We start from the raw sequence: 17,177 nt of genomic DNA on the forward strand, positions 1-17,177 counted from the left end.
TGAAACACAGAAATTGCATAGGGATTAAATACAAAAGGCACAATGCCGACTTAAGTACAAGTAGACTGACTCTTCTTACTGTCTATGTTTTGAACCATTCCTGTGACAGTAGTAACAGATTCCGATGCCTCACTTCAGGTTCACTGTATCCGCTGGTCCTTCCTATTGACGATGAAACACAGAAGTTGCATCGGAATTAAATACAAAAGGCACAATGCCGGCTTAAGTACAAGAAGACTGACTCTTCTTACTTACTATGCTTTGAACATTTCCTGTGAGACCAGTTTTAGATTCCGATGCTTCACTGTATGTTTACTGTATCCCTTGGACCTTCTTATTGACGATGAAACACAGAAATTGCATCGGAATTAAATACAAAAGGCACCATGCCGACTTAGGTACAAGAAGACTGACTCTTCTTACTGACTATGCTTTGAACCATTCCTGTGACACTAGTTATAGATTCTGATGCTTCACTTCAGTTTTACTGTATCTCTCTGACCTTCTTATTGACGATGAAACACAGAAATTGCATCGGAATAAAATACAATAGGCACAATGCCGACTTAAGTACAAGAAGACTGTCTCTTCCTACTGTCTATGTTTTGAACCATTCCTGTGACACTAGTTATAGTTTCCGATGCCTCAGTTCAGGTTTACTGTATCCCTTGGACCTTCTTATTGACGATGAAAGACAGAAATTGCATCGGAATTAAATAGAAAAGGCACAATGCCGACTTCAGTAAGAGAAGACTGACTCTTCCTACTGTATACGTTTTGAACCATCCCTGTGACACTAGTTATAGATTCCGATGCTTCACTTCGGGTTTACTGTATCCCTCTGTCCTTCTTATTGACGATGAAACACAGAAATTGCATCGGAATTAAATAGAAAAGGCACAATGCTGTCTTAAGTACAAGAAGACTGACTCTTCTTACTGACTATGTTTTGAACCATTCCTGTGACACTAGTTATAGATTCTGATGCCTCACTTCAGGTTTACTGTATCCCTCTGACCCTCTTATTGACGATGAAACACAGAAATTGCATCGGAATTAAATAGAAAAGGCACAATGCTGTCTTAAGTACAAGAAGACTGACTCTTCCTACTGTCTATATTTGAATCATTCCTGTGAGACTAGTTATACATTCCGATGCTTCTCTTCAGGTTTACTGTATCCCTCTGACCTTCTTCTTGATGATGAAACCCAGAAATTGCATCGGAATTAAATATAAAAGGCACAACGCCGACTTAAGTACAAGAAGACTGACTCTTCTTACTGTCTATGATTTGAACCATTCCTGCGACACTAGTTATAGATTCCGATGCTTCACTTCAGGTGTACTGTATCCCTTGGACCTTCGTATTGACGATGAAACACAGAAATTGCATAGGGATTTAATACAAATGGCACAATGCCGACTTAAGTACAAGTAGACTGACTCTTCTTACTGTCTATGTTTTGAACCATTCCTGTGACACTACTTATAGATTCTGATGCTTCACTTCAGTTTTACTGCATGCCTCTGACCTTCGTATTGACGATGAAACACAGAAATTGCATCGGAATTAAATACAAAAGGCACAATGCCGTCTCAAATACAAGATGACTGGCTCTTCTTACTCACTATGCTTTGAACCTTTCCTGTGAGACCGGTATTAGATTCCGATGCTTCACTTCAGGTTTACTGTATCCCTTGGACCTTCTTATTGACGACGAAACACAGAAATTTCATCGGAATTAAATAGAAAAGGCACAATGCCGACTTACGTACAAGATGACTGACTCTTCTTACTGACTATGATTTGAACATTTCCTGTGAGACCAGATTTAGATTCCGATGCTTCACTATATGTTTACTGTATATCTTGGACTTTCTTATTGACGATGAAACACAGAAATTGCATCGGAATTAAATACAAAAGTCACCATGCCGACTTAAGTACAAGAAGACTGACTCTTCTTACTGACTATGTTTTGAACCATTCCTGTGACACTAGTTATAGATTCCGATGCCTCACTTCAGGTTTACTGTACCCCATGGACCTTCGTATTGATGATGAAACACTGAAATTGCATCGGAATTAAATAAAAAAGGCACAATGCCGACTTAAGTACAAGAAGACTGACTCTTCTTACTGTCTATGCTTTTGAACCATTCCTGTGACACTAGTTATAGATTCCGATGCCTCACTTCAGGTTTACTGTATCCTTTGGACCTTCTTATTGACGATGAAACACAGAAATTGCATCGGAATTAATTACAAAAGGCACAATGCCGACTTAAGTACAAGAAGAATGACTCCTTCTACTGTCTATTTTTTGAACCATTCCTGTGACACTTGTTGTAGATTCCGATGCTTCACTTCAGGTTTACTGTATCCCTCTGACCTTCTTATTGACGATGAAACACAGAAATTGCATCGGAATTAAATAGAAAAGGCACAATGCTGACTTAAGTACAAGAAGACTGGCTCTTCTTACTCTCTATGTTTTGAACCTTTCCTGTGAGACCGGTTTTAAATTCCGATGCTTCACTTCAGGTTTACTGTATCCCTTGGACCTTCTTATTGACGACGAAACACAGATATTGCATCGGAATTAAATAGAAAAGGCACATTGCCGACTTAAGTACAAGAAGACTGACTCTTCTTACTTACTATGCTTTGAACATTTCCTGTGAGACCAGTTTTAGATTCCGATGCTTCACTGTATGTTTACTGTATCCCTTGGACCTTCTTATTGACGATGAAACACAGAAATTACATCGGAATTAAATACAAAAGGCACCATGCCGACTTAGGTACAAGAAGACTGACTCTTCTTACCGACTATGTTTTGAACCATTCCTGTGACACTTGTTATAGATTCCGATGCTTCACTTCGGGTTTACTGTATCCCTCTGGCTTTCTTACTGACGATGAAACACTGAAATTGCATCGGAATTAAATACAAAAGGCACAATGCCGACTAAAGTACATGAAGACTGACTCTTCCTACTGTCTATGTTTTGAGCCATTCCTGTGAGACTAGTTATACATTCCGATGCTTCACTTCAGGTTTACTGTATCCCTCTGACCTTCTTCTTGATGATGAAACCCAGAAATTGCATCGGAATTAAATAGAAAGGGCACAATGCCGACTTAAGTACAAGAAGACTGTCTCTTCTTACTGTCTATGATTTGAACCATTCCTGTGACACTAGTTATAGATTCCGATGCTTCACTTCAGGTGTACTGTATCCCTTGGACCTTCTTATTGACGATGAAACACAGAAATTGCATAGGGATTAAATACAAAAGGCACAATGCCGACTTAAGTACAAGTAGACTGACTCTTCTTACTGTCCATGTTTTGAACCATTCCTGTGACACTAGTTATAGATTCTGATGCTTCACTTCAGTTTTACTGTTTGCCTCTGACCTTCTTATTGACGATGATACACAGAAATTGCATCGGAATTAAATACAAAAGGCACAATGCCGACTTAAGTACAAGAAGACTGTCTCTTCCTACTCTCTATGTATTGAACCATTCCTGTGACACTAGATATAGATTCCGATGCTTCACTTCAGGTTTACTGTATCCCTCCGACCTTCTTATTGACGATGAAACACAGAAATTGCATCGGAATTAAATACAAAAGGCACAATGCCGACTTAAGTACAAGAAGAATGACTCCTCCTACTGTCTATTTTTTGAACCATCCTGTGACACTTGTTATAGATTCCGATGCTTCACTTCAGGTTTACTGTATCCCTCCGACCTTCTTATTGACGATGAAACACAGAAATTGCATCGGAATTAAATACAAAAGGCACAATGGCGACTCAAGTACAAGAAGACTGACTCTTCCTAGTGTCTATCCTTTGAACCATTCCTGTGACACTAGTTATTGATTCTGATGCCTCACTACAGGTTCACTGTATCCCTCCGACCCTCTTATTGACGATGAAACACAGAAATTGCGTCGGAATTAAATACAAAAATCACAATGCCGACTCAAGTACAAGAAGACTGACTCTTCCTACTCTCTATGTTTTGAACCAATCCTGTGACACTAGTTATAGATTCCGATATTTCACGTCAGGTTTTCTGTATCCCTCTGACCTTCTTATTGACGATGAAACACAGAAATTGCATCGGATTTAAATAGAAAAGGCACAATGCCGACATAAGTACAACAACACTGACTCTTCTCACTGTATATGATTTGAACCATTCCTGTGACAGTAGTTATAGATTCCGATTCTTCACTTCAGGTGTGCTGTATCCCTTGGATCTTCTTATTGACGATGAAACACAGAAATTGCATCGGAATTAAATACAAAAGGCACAATGCCGACTGAAGTACAAGTAGACTGACTCTTCTTACTGTCTATGTTTTGAGCCATTCCTGTGACACTAGTTATAGATTCCGATGCCTCACTTCAGGTTTACTGTATCCCTCTGACCCTCTTATTGACGATGAAACACAGAAATTGCATCGGAAATTAATAGAAAAGGCACAATGCTGACTTATGTATAAGAAGACTGACTCTTCTTACTGTTTATGTTTTGAACCATTCCTGTGACAGTAGTAAAGGATTCCGATGCCTCACTTCAGGTTTACTGTATCCCCTGGACCTTCCTATTGACGATGAAACACAGAAGTTGCATCGGAATTAAATACAAAAGGCACAATACCGGCTTAAGTACAATAAGACTGACTCTTCTTACTTGCTATGCATTGAACATTTGCAGTGAGACCAGTTTTAGATTCCGATGCTTCACTGTATGTTTACTGTATCCCTAGGACCTTCTTATTGACGATGAAGCACAGAAATTGCTTTGGAATTAAATAGAAAAGGCACCATGCCGACTTAGGTACAGGATGACTGACTCTTCTTACTGACTATGTTTTGAACCATTCCTGTGACACTTGTTATAGATTCCGATGCTTCACTTAAGCTTTACTGTACCCTCTAACTTTCTTATTGACGATGAAACAGAGATATTGCATTATAATTAAATGGAAAAAGCACAATGCCGACTTAAGTACAAGAGGACTGACTCTTCTTACTGACTATGCTTTGAACATTTCCTGTGAGACCAGATTTAGATTCCGATGCTTCACGATATGTTTACTGTATATCTTGGACCTTCTTATTGACGTTGAAACACAGAAATTGCGTCGGAATTAAATACAAAAGGCACAATGCCGACTTAAGTACAAGAAGAATGACTCCTCCTACTGTCTATTTTTTGAACCATTCCTGTGACACTTGTAATAGATTCCGATGCTTCACTTCAGGTTTACTGTATCCCTCTGACCTTCTTATTGACGATGAAACACAGAAATTGCATCGGAATTAAATACAGCAGGCACAATGCCGACTCAAGTACAAGAAGACTGACACTTCCTACTGTCTATGTTTTGAACCATTCCTGTGACACTAGTTATACATTCCGATGTTTCTCTTTAGGTTTACTGTATCCCTCTGACCTTCTTCTTGATGATGAAACCCAGAAATTGCATCGGAATTAAATAGAAAAGTCACAATGCCGCCTTAAGTACAAGAAGACTGACTCTTCTTACTGTCTATGTTTTGAACCATTCCTGTGATACTAGTTATAGATTCCGATGCCTCGCTTCAGGTTTACTGTATCCCTCTGACCCTCTTTTTGACGATGAAAAACAGAAATTGCATCGGAAATTAATAGAAAAGGCACAATGCTGACTTATGTATAAGAGGACTGATTCATCTTACTGTCTATGTTTTGAACCATTCCTGTGACACTAGTTGTTGATTCCGATGCCTCAGTTCAGGTTTACGGTATCCCTTGGACCTTCTTATTGACGATGAAAGACAGAAATTGCATCGGAATGAAATACAAAAAGCACAATGCCGACTAAAGTACAAGAAGACTGACTCTTCCTACTGTCTGTGATTTGAACCATTCCTGTGAGACTAGTTATACATTCCGATGTTTCTCTTCAGGTTTACTGTATCCCTCTGACCTTCTTGATGATGAAACCCAGAAATTGCATCGGAATTAAATAGAAAAGGCACAATGCCGACTTAAGTACAAGAAGACTGACTCTTCTTACTGTCTATGATTTGAACCATTCCTGTGACACTAGTTATAGATTCCGATGCTTCACTTCAGGTGTACTGTATCCCTTGGACCTTCGTATTGACGATGAAACACAGAAATTGCATAGGGATTAAATACAAAAGGCACAATGCCGACTTAAGTACAAGTAGACTGACTCTTCTTACTGTCTATGTTTTGAACCATTCCTGTGACAGTAGTAACAGATTCCGATGCCTCACTTCAGGTTCACTGTATCCGCTGGTCCTTCCTATTGACGATGAAACACAGAAGTTGCATCGGGATTAAATACAAAAGGCACAATGCCGGCTTAAGTACAAGAAGACTGACTCTTCTTACTTACTATGCTTTGAACATTTCCTGTGAGACCAGTTTTAGATTCCGATGCTTCACTGTATGTTTACTGTATCCCTTGGACCTTCTTATTGACGATGAAACACAGAAATTGCATCGGAATTAAATACAAAAGGCACCATGCCGACTTAGGTACAAGAAGACTGACTCTTCTTACTGACTATGCTTTGAACCATTCCTGTGACACTAGTTATAGATTCTGATGCTTCACTTCAGTTTTACTGTATCTCTCTGACCTTCTTATTGACGATGAAACACAGAAATTGCATCGGAATAAAATACAATAGGCACAATGCCGACTTAAGTACAAGAAGACTGTCTCTTCCTACTGTCTATGTTTTGAACCATTCCTGTGACACTAGTTAAAGTTTCCGATGCCTCAGTTCAGGTTTACTGTATCCCTTGGACCTTCTTATTGACGATGAAAGACAGAAATTGCATCGGAATTAAATAGAAAAGGCACAATGCCGACTTCAGTAAGAGAAGACTGACTCTTCCTACTGTATACGTTTTGAACCATCCCTGTGACACTAGTTATAGATTCCGATGCTTCACTTCGGGTTTACTGTATCCCTCTGACCTTCTTATTGACGATGAAACACAGAAATTGCATCGGAATTAAATAGAAAAGGCACAATGCTGTCTTAAGTACAAGAAGACTGACTCTTCTTACTGACTATGTTTTGAACCATTCCTGTGACACTAGTTATAGATTCTGATGCCTCACTTCAGGTTTACTGTATCCCTCTGACCCTCTTATTGACGATGAAACACAGAAATTGCATCGGAATTAAATAGAAAAGGCACAATGCTGTCTTAAGTACAAGAAGACTGACTCTTCCTACTGTCTATATTTGAATCATTCCTGTGAGACTAGTTATACATTCCGATGCTTCTCTTCAGGTTTACTGTATCCCTCTGACCTTCTTCTTGATGATGAAACCCAGAAATTGCATCGGAATTAAATATAAAAGGCACAACGCCGACTTAAGTACAAGAAGACTGACTCTTCTTACTGTCTATGATTTGAACCATTCCTGCGACACTAGTTATAGATTCCGATGCTTCACTTCAGGTGTACTGTATCCCTTGGACCTTCGTATTGACGATGAAACACAGAAATTGCATAGGGATTTAATACAAATGGCACAATGCCGACTTAAGTACAAGTAGACTGACTCTTCTTACTGTCTATGTTTTGAACCATTCCTGTGACACTACTTATAGATTCTGATGCTTCACTTCAGTTTTACTGCATGCCTCTGACCTTCGTATTGACGATGAAACACAGAAATTGCATCGGAATTAAATACAAAAGGCACAATGCCGTCTCAAATACAAGATGACTGGCTCTTCTTACTCACTATGCTTTGAACCTTTCCTGTGAGACCGGTATTAGATTCCGATGCTTCACTTCAGGTTTACTGTATCCCTTGGACCTTCTTATTGACGACGAAACACAGAAATTTCATCGGAATTAAATAGAAAAGGCACAATGCCGACTTACGTACAAGATGACTGACTCTTCTTACTGACTATGATTTGAACATTTCCTGTGAGACCAGATTTAGATTCCGATGCTTCACTATATGTTTACTGTATATCTTGGACCTTCTTATTGACGATGAAACACAGAAATTGCATCGGAATTAAATACAAAAGTCACCATGCCGACTTAAGTACAAGAAGACTGACTCTTCTTACTGACTATGTTTTGAACCATTCCTGTGACACTAGTTATAGATTCCGATGCCTCACTTCAGGTTTACTGTACCCCATGGACCTTCGTATTGATGATGAAACACTGAAATTGCATCGGAATTAAATAAAAAAGCACAATGCCGACTTAAGTACAAGAAGACTGACTCTTCTTACTGTCTATGCTTTTGAACCATTCCTGTGACACTAGTTATAGATTCCGATGCCTCACTTCAGGTTTACTGTATCCTTTGGACCTTCTTATTGACGATGAAACACAGAAATTGCATCGGAATTAATTACAAAAGGCACAATGCCGACTTAAGTACAAGAAGAATGACTCCTTCTACTGTCTATTTTTTGAACCATTCCTGTGACACTTGTTGTAGATTCCGATGCTTCACTTCAGGTTTACTGTATCCCTCTGACCTTCTTATTGACGATGAAACACAGAAATTGCATCGGAATTAAATACAAAAGGCACAATGCCGACTCAAGTACAAGAAGACTGACACTTCCTACTGTCTATGCTTTGAACCATTCCTGTGACACTAGTTATACATTCCGATGCTTCACTTCAGGTGTACTGTATCCCTTGGACCTTCGTATTGACTATGAATCACAGAAATTGCATCGGGATTAAATACAAAAGGCACAATGCCGACTTAAGTACAAGTAGACTGACTCTTCTTACTGTCTATCCTTTGAACCATTCCTGTGACACTAGTTATAGATTCTGATGCTTCACTTCACTTTTACTGTATCCCTCTGACCTTCTTATTGACGATGAAACACAGAAATTGCATCGGAATAAAATACAAAAGGCACAATGCCGACTTAAGTACAAGAAGACTGTCTCTTCCTACTGTCCATGTTTTGAACCATTCCTGTGACACTAGTTATAGATTTCGATGCCTCAGTTCAGGTATACTGTATCCCTTGGACCTTCTTATTGACGATGAAAGACAGAAATTGCATCGGAATTAAATAAAAAAGGCACAATGCCGACTTAAGTCTAAGAAGACTGACTCTTCCTACTGTATACGTTTTGAACCATCCCTGTGACACTAGTAATAGATTCCGATGCTTCACTTCAGGTTTACTGTATCCCTCTGACCTTCTTATTGACGATGAAACACAGAAATTGCATCGGAATTAAATACAAAAGGCACAATGCCGACTTAAGTACAAGTAGACTGACTCTTCTTACTGTCTATGTTTTGAACCATTCCTGTGACACTAGTTATAGATTCCGATGCCTCACTTCAGGTTTACTGTATCAATCTGACCCTCTTATTGACAATGAAACACAGAAATTGCATCGGAAATTAATAGAAAAGGCACAATGCTGACTTATGTACAAGAAGACTGACTCTTCTTACTGTCTATGTTTTGAACCAATTATGTGACACTAGTTATAGATTCCGATGATTCACGGCCGGTTTTCTGTATCCCTCTGACCGTCTTATTGACGATGAAACACAGAAATTGCATCGGAATAAAATACAAAAGGCACAATGCCGACTTAAGTACAAGAAGACTGTCTCTTCCTACTGTCCATGTTTTGAACCATTCCTGTGACACTAGTTATAGATTTCGATGCCTCAGTTCAGGTATACTGTATCCCTTGGACCTTCTTATTGACGATGAAAGACAGAAATTGCATCGGAATTAAATAAAAAAGGCACAATGCCGACTTAAGTCTAAGAAGACTGACTCTTCCTACTGTATACGTTTTGAACCATCCCTGTGACACTAGTAATAGATTCCGATGCTTCACTTCAGGTTTACTGTATCCCTCTGACCTTCTTATTGACGATGAAACACAGAAATTGCATCGGAATTAAATACAAAAGGCACAATGCCGACTTAAGTACAAGTAGACTGACTCTTCTTACTGTCTATGTTTTGAACCATTCCTGTGACACTAGTTATAGATTCCGATGCCTCACTTCAGGTTTACTGTATCAATCTGACCCTCTTATTGACAATGAAACACAGAAATTGCATCGGAAATTAATAGAAAAGGCACAATGCTGACTTATGTACAAGAAGACTGACTCTTCTTACTGTCTATGTTTTGAACCAATTATGTGACACTAGTTATAGATTCCGATGATTCACGGCCGGTTTTCTGTATCCCTCTGACCTTCTTATTGACGATGAAACACAGAAATTGAATCGGATTTAAATAGAAAAGGCACAATGCCGACATAAGTACAAGAAGACTGACTCTTCTCACTGTCAATGATTTGAACCATTCCTGTGACACTAGTTATAGATTCCGATTCTTCACTTCAGGTGTGCTGTATCCCTTGGACCTTCTTATTGACGATGAAACACAAAAAATTGCTTCGGAATTAAATACAAAAGGCACAATGCCGACTAAAGTACAAGTAGACTGACTCTTCTTACTGTCTATGTTTTGAACCATTCCTGTGACACTAGTTATAGATTCCGATGCCTCACTTCAGGTTTACTGTATCCCTCTGACCCTCTTATTGACGATGAAACACAGAAATTGCATCGGAAATTAATAGAATAGGCACAATGCTGACTTATGTACAAGAAGACTGACTCTTCTTACTGTCTATGTTTTGAACCATTCCTGTGACAGTAGTAACAGATTCCGATGCCTCACTTCAGGTTTTCTGTATCCCTTGGACCTTCTTATTGACGATGAATTACAGAAGTTGCATCGGAATTGAATACAAAAGGCACAATTCCGGCTTAAGTACAAGAAGACTGACTCTTCCTACTGTCTACGTTTTGAACCATTCCTGTGACACGAGTTATAGATTCCGATGCTTCACATCAGGTTTACTGTATCCCTCTGACCCTCTTATTGACGATGAAACACAGAAATTGCATCGGAATTAAATACAAAAGTCACAATGCCGACTCAAGTACAAGAAGACTGACTCTTCCTACTGTCTATGTTTTGAACCAATCCTGTGACACTAGTTATAGATTCCGATGATTCACGGCCGGTTTTCTGTATCCCTCTGACCTTCTTATTGACGATGAAACACAGAAATTGAATCAGGTTTAAATATAAAAGGCACAATGCCGACATAAGTACAAGAAGACTGACTCTTCTCACTGTCTATGATTTAAACCATTCCTGTGACACTAGTTATAGATTCCGATTCTTCACTTCAGGTGTGCTGTATCCCTTGGACCTTCTTATTGACGATGGAACACAAAAATTGCATCGGAATTAAATACAAAAGGCACAATGCCGACTTACGTACACGTAGACTGAAACTTCTTACTGTCTATGTTTTGAACCATTCCTGTGACAGTAGTTATAGATTCCGATGCCTCACTTCAGGTTTACTGTATCCCTCTGACCCTCTTATTGACGATGAAACACAGAAATTGCATCGAAATTAAATACAAATGGCACAATGCCGACACAAGTACAAGAAGACTGACTCTTCCTACTGTCTATGTTTGAAACATTCATGTGACACTAGTTATACATTCCGATGCTTCACATCAGGTTTGCTGTATCCCTCTGACCTTCTTATTGACGATGAAACATAGAAATTGCATCGGAATTAATTAGAAAAGGCACAATGTCGAAATAAGTACGAGAAGACTGACTCTTCCTACTGTCTATGTTTTGAACCATTCTTGTGACACTAATTATAGTTTCCGATGATTCACCTCATGATTGCTGTATCCCTCTAACCTTCCTATTGACGATGAAACACAGAAATTGCGTCGGAATTAAATAGAAAAGGCACATTGCCGACATAGGTAAAAGAAGACTGACTGTTCTTACTGTCTATGATTTGAACCATTCCTGTGACACTAGTTATAGATTCCGATGCTTCACTTCAGGTTTACTGTATCCCCCTGACCTTCTTATTGGCGATGAAACTTAGAAATTGCATCGGAATAAAATACAATAGGCACAATGCCGACTTAAGTACAAGAAGACTGTCTCTTAATACTGTCTATGTTTGAACCATTCCAGTGACACTAGTTATAGATTCTGATGCTTCACTTCAGTTTTACTGTATACCTCTGACCTTCTAATTGAAGATGAAACACAGAAGTTGCATCGGAATTAAATACAAAAGGCACACTGCTGAATCATGTACAAGAAGACTGACTCTTCTTACTGTCTATGGTTTGAACCATTCCTGTGAGAGTAGTAACAGATTCCATTGCCTCACTTCAGGTTTACTGTATCCCTTGGACGTTCTTATTGACGATGAAACACAGAAGTTGCATCGGAATTAAATACAAATGGCACAACGCCGGCTTAAGTACAAGAAGACTGACTCTTCCTACTGTCTATGATTTGTACCATTCCTGTGACACTAGTTATAGATTCCGATGCTTCACTTTAGGTTTACTGTATCTCTCTGACCCTCTAATTGACGATGAAACACAGAAATTGCATCGGAAATATATACAAAAATCACAATGCCAACTTAAGTACAAGAAGACTGACTCTTCCTACTGTCTACGGTTTGAACCATCCCTGTGACACTAGTTATAGATTCCGATGCCTCACTTCAGGTTTACCGTATCCCACGGACGTTCTTATTGACGATGAAACACAGAAATTGCATCGGAATTAAATAGAAAAGGCACAATGCCGACTTCAGTACAAGAAGACGACTCTTCCTACTGTCTACGTTTTGAACCATCCCTGTGACACTAGTTATAGATTCCGATGCTTCACTTTAGGTTTACTGTATCTCTTAGACCCTCTAATTGACGATGAAACACAGAAATTGCATCGGAAATAATTACAAAAATCACAATGCCAACTTAAGTACAAGAAGACTGACTCTTTTTACTGTCTACAGTTTGAACCATCCCTGTGACACTAGTTATAGATTCCGATGCTTCACTTCAAGTTTACTGTATCCCTCTGACCTTCTTATTGACGATAAAACACAGAAATTGCATCGGAAATAAATAGAAAAGGCACAATGCTGACTTAAGTACAAGAAGACTGACTCTTCTTACTGCCTATGTTTTGAACTATTCCTGTGACACTAGTTGTAGATTCCGATGCTTCACTTTAGGTTTACTGTATCACTTGGACCTTCTTATGGACGATGAAACACAGAAATTGCATCTGAATTAAATAGAAAAGGCACAATGCCGACTTAGGTACAAGAAGACTGACTCTTCTTACTGTCAATGCTTTTAACCATTCCTGTGACACTAGTTATAGATTCCGATGCTTCACTTCAGCTTTACTGTATCCCACTGACCTTCTTATTGACGATGAAACTTAGAAATTACATGGGAATTAAATACAAAAGGCACAATGCCGACTTAAGTACAAGAAGATTGACGCTTCCTACTGTCAATGTTTTGAACCATTCCTGTGACACTAGTTATAGATTCCGATGCATCACTTCAAGTTTACTGTATCCCTCTGACCTTCTTATTGACGATAAAACACAGAAATTGCATCGGAATTAAATAGAAAAGGCACAATGCTGACTTAAGTACAAGAAGACTGGCTCTTCTTACTCTCTATGCTTTGAACCTTTCCTGTGAGACAGGTTTTAGATTCCGATGCTTCACTTCACGTTTACTGTATCCCTTGGACCTTCTTATTGACGACGAAACACAGAATATGCATCGGAATTAAATAGAAAAGGCACATTGCCGACTTAAGTACAAGAAGACTGATTCTTCTTACTGACTATGCTTTGAGCATTTCCTGTGAGACCAGTTTTAGATTCCGATGCTTCACTATATGTTTACTGTATATCTTGGACCTTCTTATTGACGATGAAACACAGAAATTGCATCGGAATTAAATACAGAAGGCACAATGCCGACTTAAGTACAAGAAGACTGACTCCTCCTACTGTCTATTATTTGAACCATTCCTGTGACACTTGTTATAGATTCCGATGCTTCACTTCAGGTTTACTGTATCCCTCTGACCGTCTTATTGACGATGAAGTACAGAAATTGCATCGGAATTAAATACAAAAGGCACAATGCCGACTCTAGTACAAGAAGACTGACTCTTCCTACTGTCTATGTTTTGAACCATTCCTGTGACACTAGTTATACATTCCGATGCTTCACTTCAGGTTTACTGTATCCCTCTGACCTTCTTCTTGATGATGAAAAACAGAAATTGCATCGGAATTAAATAGAAAAGGCGCAATGCCGACTTAAGTACAAGAAGACTGTCTCCTCTTACTGTCGATGATTTGAACCATCCCTGTGACACTAGTTATAGATTCCGATGCTTCACTTCAAGTTTACTGTATCCCTCTGACCTTCTTATTGACGATAAAACAAAGAAATTGCATCGGAATTAAATAGAAAAGGCACAATGCTGACTTAAGAACAAGAAGACTGACTCTTCTTACTGACTATGTTTTGAACCATTCCTGTGACACTAGTTATAGATTCCGATGCTTCACTTTAGGTTTACTGTATCACTTGGACCTTCTTATTGACGATGAGACACAGAAATTGCATCGGAATTAAATAGAAATGTCACAATGCCGACTTAGGTGCAAGAAGACTGACTCTTCTTACTGTCAAAGTTTGTAACCATTCCTGTGACACTAGTTATAGATTCCGATGCTTCACTTCAGGTTTACTGTATCCCACTGACCTTCGTATTGACGATGAAACTTAGAAATTGCATCGGAAATAAATACAAAAGGCACAATTCCGACTTAAGTACAAGAACACTGGCTCTTCTTACTCTCTATGTTTTGAACCTTTCCAGTGAGACCGGTTTTAGATTCCGTTGCTTAACTTCAGGTTTACTGTATCCCTTGGACCTTCTTATTGATGACGAAACACAGAAATTGCATCGAAATTAAGTACAAAATGCACAATGCCGACTCAAATACAAGAAGACTGACTCTTCCTACTGTCTATGTTTTGAACCATTCCTGTGACACTAGTTATACATTCCGATGCATCACTTTTGGTTTACTGTATCACATGGACCTTCTTATTGACGATGAAACACAGAAATTGCATCGGAATTAAATACAAAAGGCACAATGCCGACTTAAGTACAAGACGACTGACTCTTCTTACTGTCAATGTTTTTAACCATTCCTGTGACACTAGGTATAGATTCCGACGCAACACTTCAGGTTTGCTGTATACCTCTGACCGTCTTATTGACGATGAATCTTAGAAATTGCATCGGAATTAAATACAAGAGGGAGAATGCCGACTCAAATACAAGATGACTGGCTCTTCTTAATCTCTATGTTTTGAACCGTTCCTGTGAGACCGGTTTCAGATTCCGATGCTTCACTTAAGGTTTACTGTATCCCTTGGACCTTCTTATTGACGACGAAACACAGAATTTGCATCGGAATTAAATAGAAAAGGCACAATGCCGACTTAAGTACAAAAAGACTGACTCTTCTTACTGACTATGTTTTGAACCATTCCTGTGACACTAGTTATAGATTCCGATGCTTCACTTTAGGTTTACTGTATCACTTGGACCTTCTTATTGACGATGAGACACAGAAATTGCATCGGAATTAAATAGAAAAGTCACAATGATGACTTAGGTGCAAGAAGACTGACTCTTCTTACTGTCAAAGTTTGTAACCATTCCTGTGACACTAGTTATAGATTCCGATGCTTCACTTCAGGTTTACTGTATCCCTTAGACCTACTTATTGACGATGAAACACAGAAGTTGCATCGGAATTAAATACAAAAGGCACAATGGCGACTTAAGTACAAGAAGACTAACTCTTCCTACTGTCTATGCTTTGCACCATTCCTGTGTCACTAGTTACAGATTCTGATGCCTCACTTCAGGTTTACTGTATCCCTCTGACCCTCTTATTGACGATGAAACACAGAAATTGCATCAGAATTAAATACAAAAATCACAATGCCGACTTAAGTACAAGAAGATTGACTCTTCCTACTGTCTACGTTTTGAACCATCCCTGTGGCACTAGTTATTGATTCCGATGCTTCACTTCGAGTTTACTGTATCCCTCTGACCTTCTTATTGACGATAAAACACAGAAATAGCATCGGAATTAAATAGAAAAGGCACAATGCTGACTTAAGTACAAGAAGACTGACTCTTCTTACTGACTATGTTTGAACCATTCCTGTGACACTAGTTATAGATTCCGATGCTTCCCTTTAGGTTTACTGTATCAATTGGACCTTCTTATTGACGATGAAACACAGAAATGGCATCGGAATTAAATAGAAAAAGCACGATGCCGACTTAAGTACAAGAAGACTGACTCTTCCTACTGTCTATGTTTTGAAGCATTCCTGTGACACTATTTATAGATTCTGATGCCTCACTTCAGGTTCACTGTAACCCTCGGACCCTCTTATTGACGATGAAACACAGAAATTGCATCGGAATTAAATATAAAAATCACAATGCCGACATAAGTACAAGATGACAGATTCTTCCTACTGTCTACGTTTTGAACCATCCCTGTGACACTAGTTATTGATTCCGATGCTTCACTTCGAGTTTACTGTATCCCTCTGACCTTCTTAATGACGATAAAACACAGAAATTGCATCGGAATTAAATAAAAAGGCACAATGATGACTAAAGTGCAAGAAGACTGACTCTTCTTACTGACTATGTTTTGAACCATTCCTGTGACACTAGTTATAGATTCCGATGCTTCGCTTTAGGTTTACTCTATCACTTGGACCTTCTTATTGACGATGAAACACAGAAATTGCATCGGAATTAAATACAAAAGGCACAATGCCGACTTAAGTACAAGAAGACTGACTGTTCTTGCTGTCAATGTTTTTAACCATACCTGTGACACTAGTTATGGTTTCCGATGCTTCACTTCAGGTTTACTGTATCCTTCTGACCTTCATATTGACGATGAAACTTAGAAATTGCATCGGAATTAAATACAAAAGGCACAATGCCGACTCAAATATAAGATGACTGGCTCTTCTTACACTCTATGTTTTGAACCTTTCCTGTGAGACCATTTTTAGATTCCGATGCTTCACTTCAGGTTTACTGAATCCCGTGGACC

Source organism: Schistocerca americana, chromosome 7 (assembly GCF_021461395.2).
Source record: "Schistocerca americana isolate TAMUIC-IGC-003095 chromosome 7, iqSchAmer2.1, whole genome shotgun sequence".
In the NCBI taxonomy this organism is placed as follows: domain Eukaryota; kingdom Metazoa; phylum Arthropoda; class Insecta; order Orthoptera; family Acrididae; genus Schistocerca; species Schistocerca americana.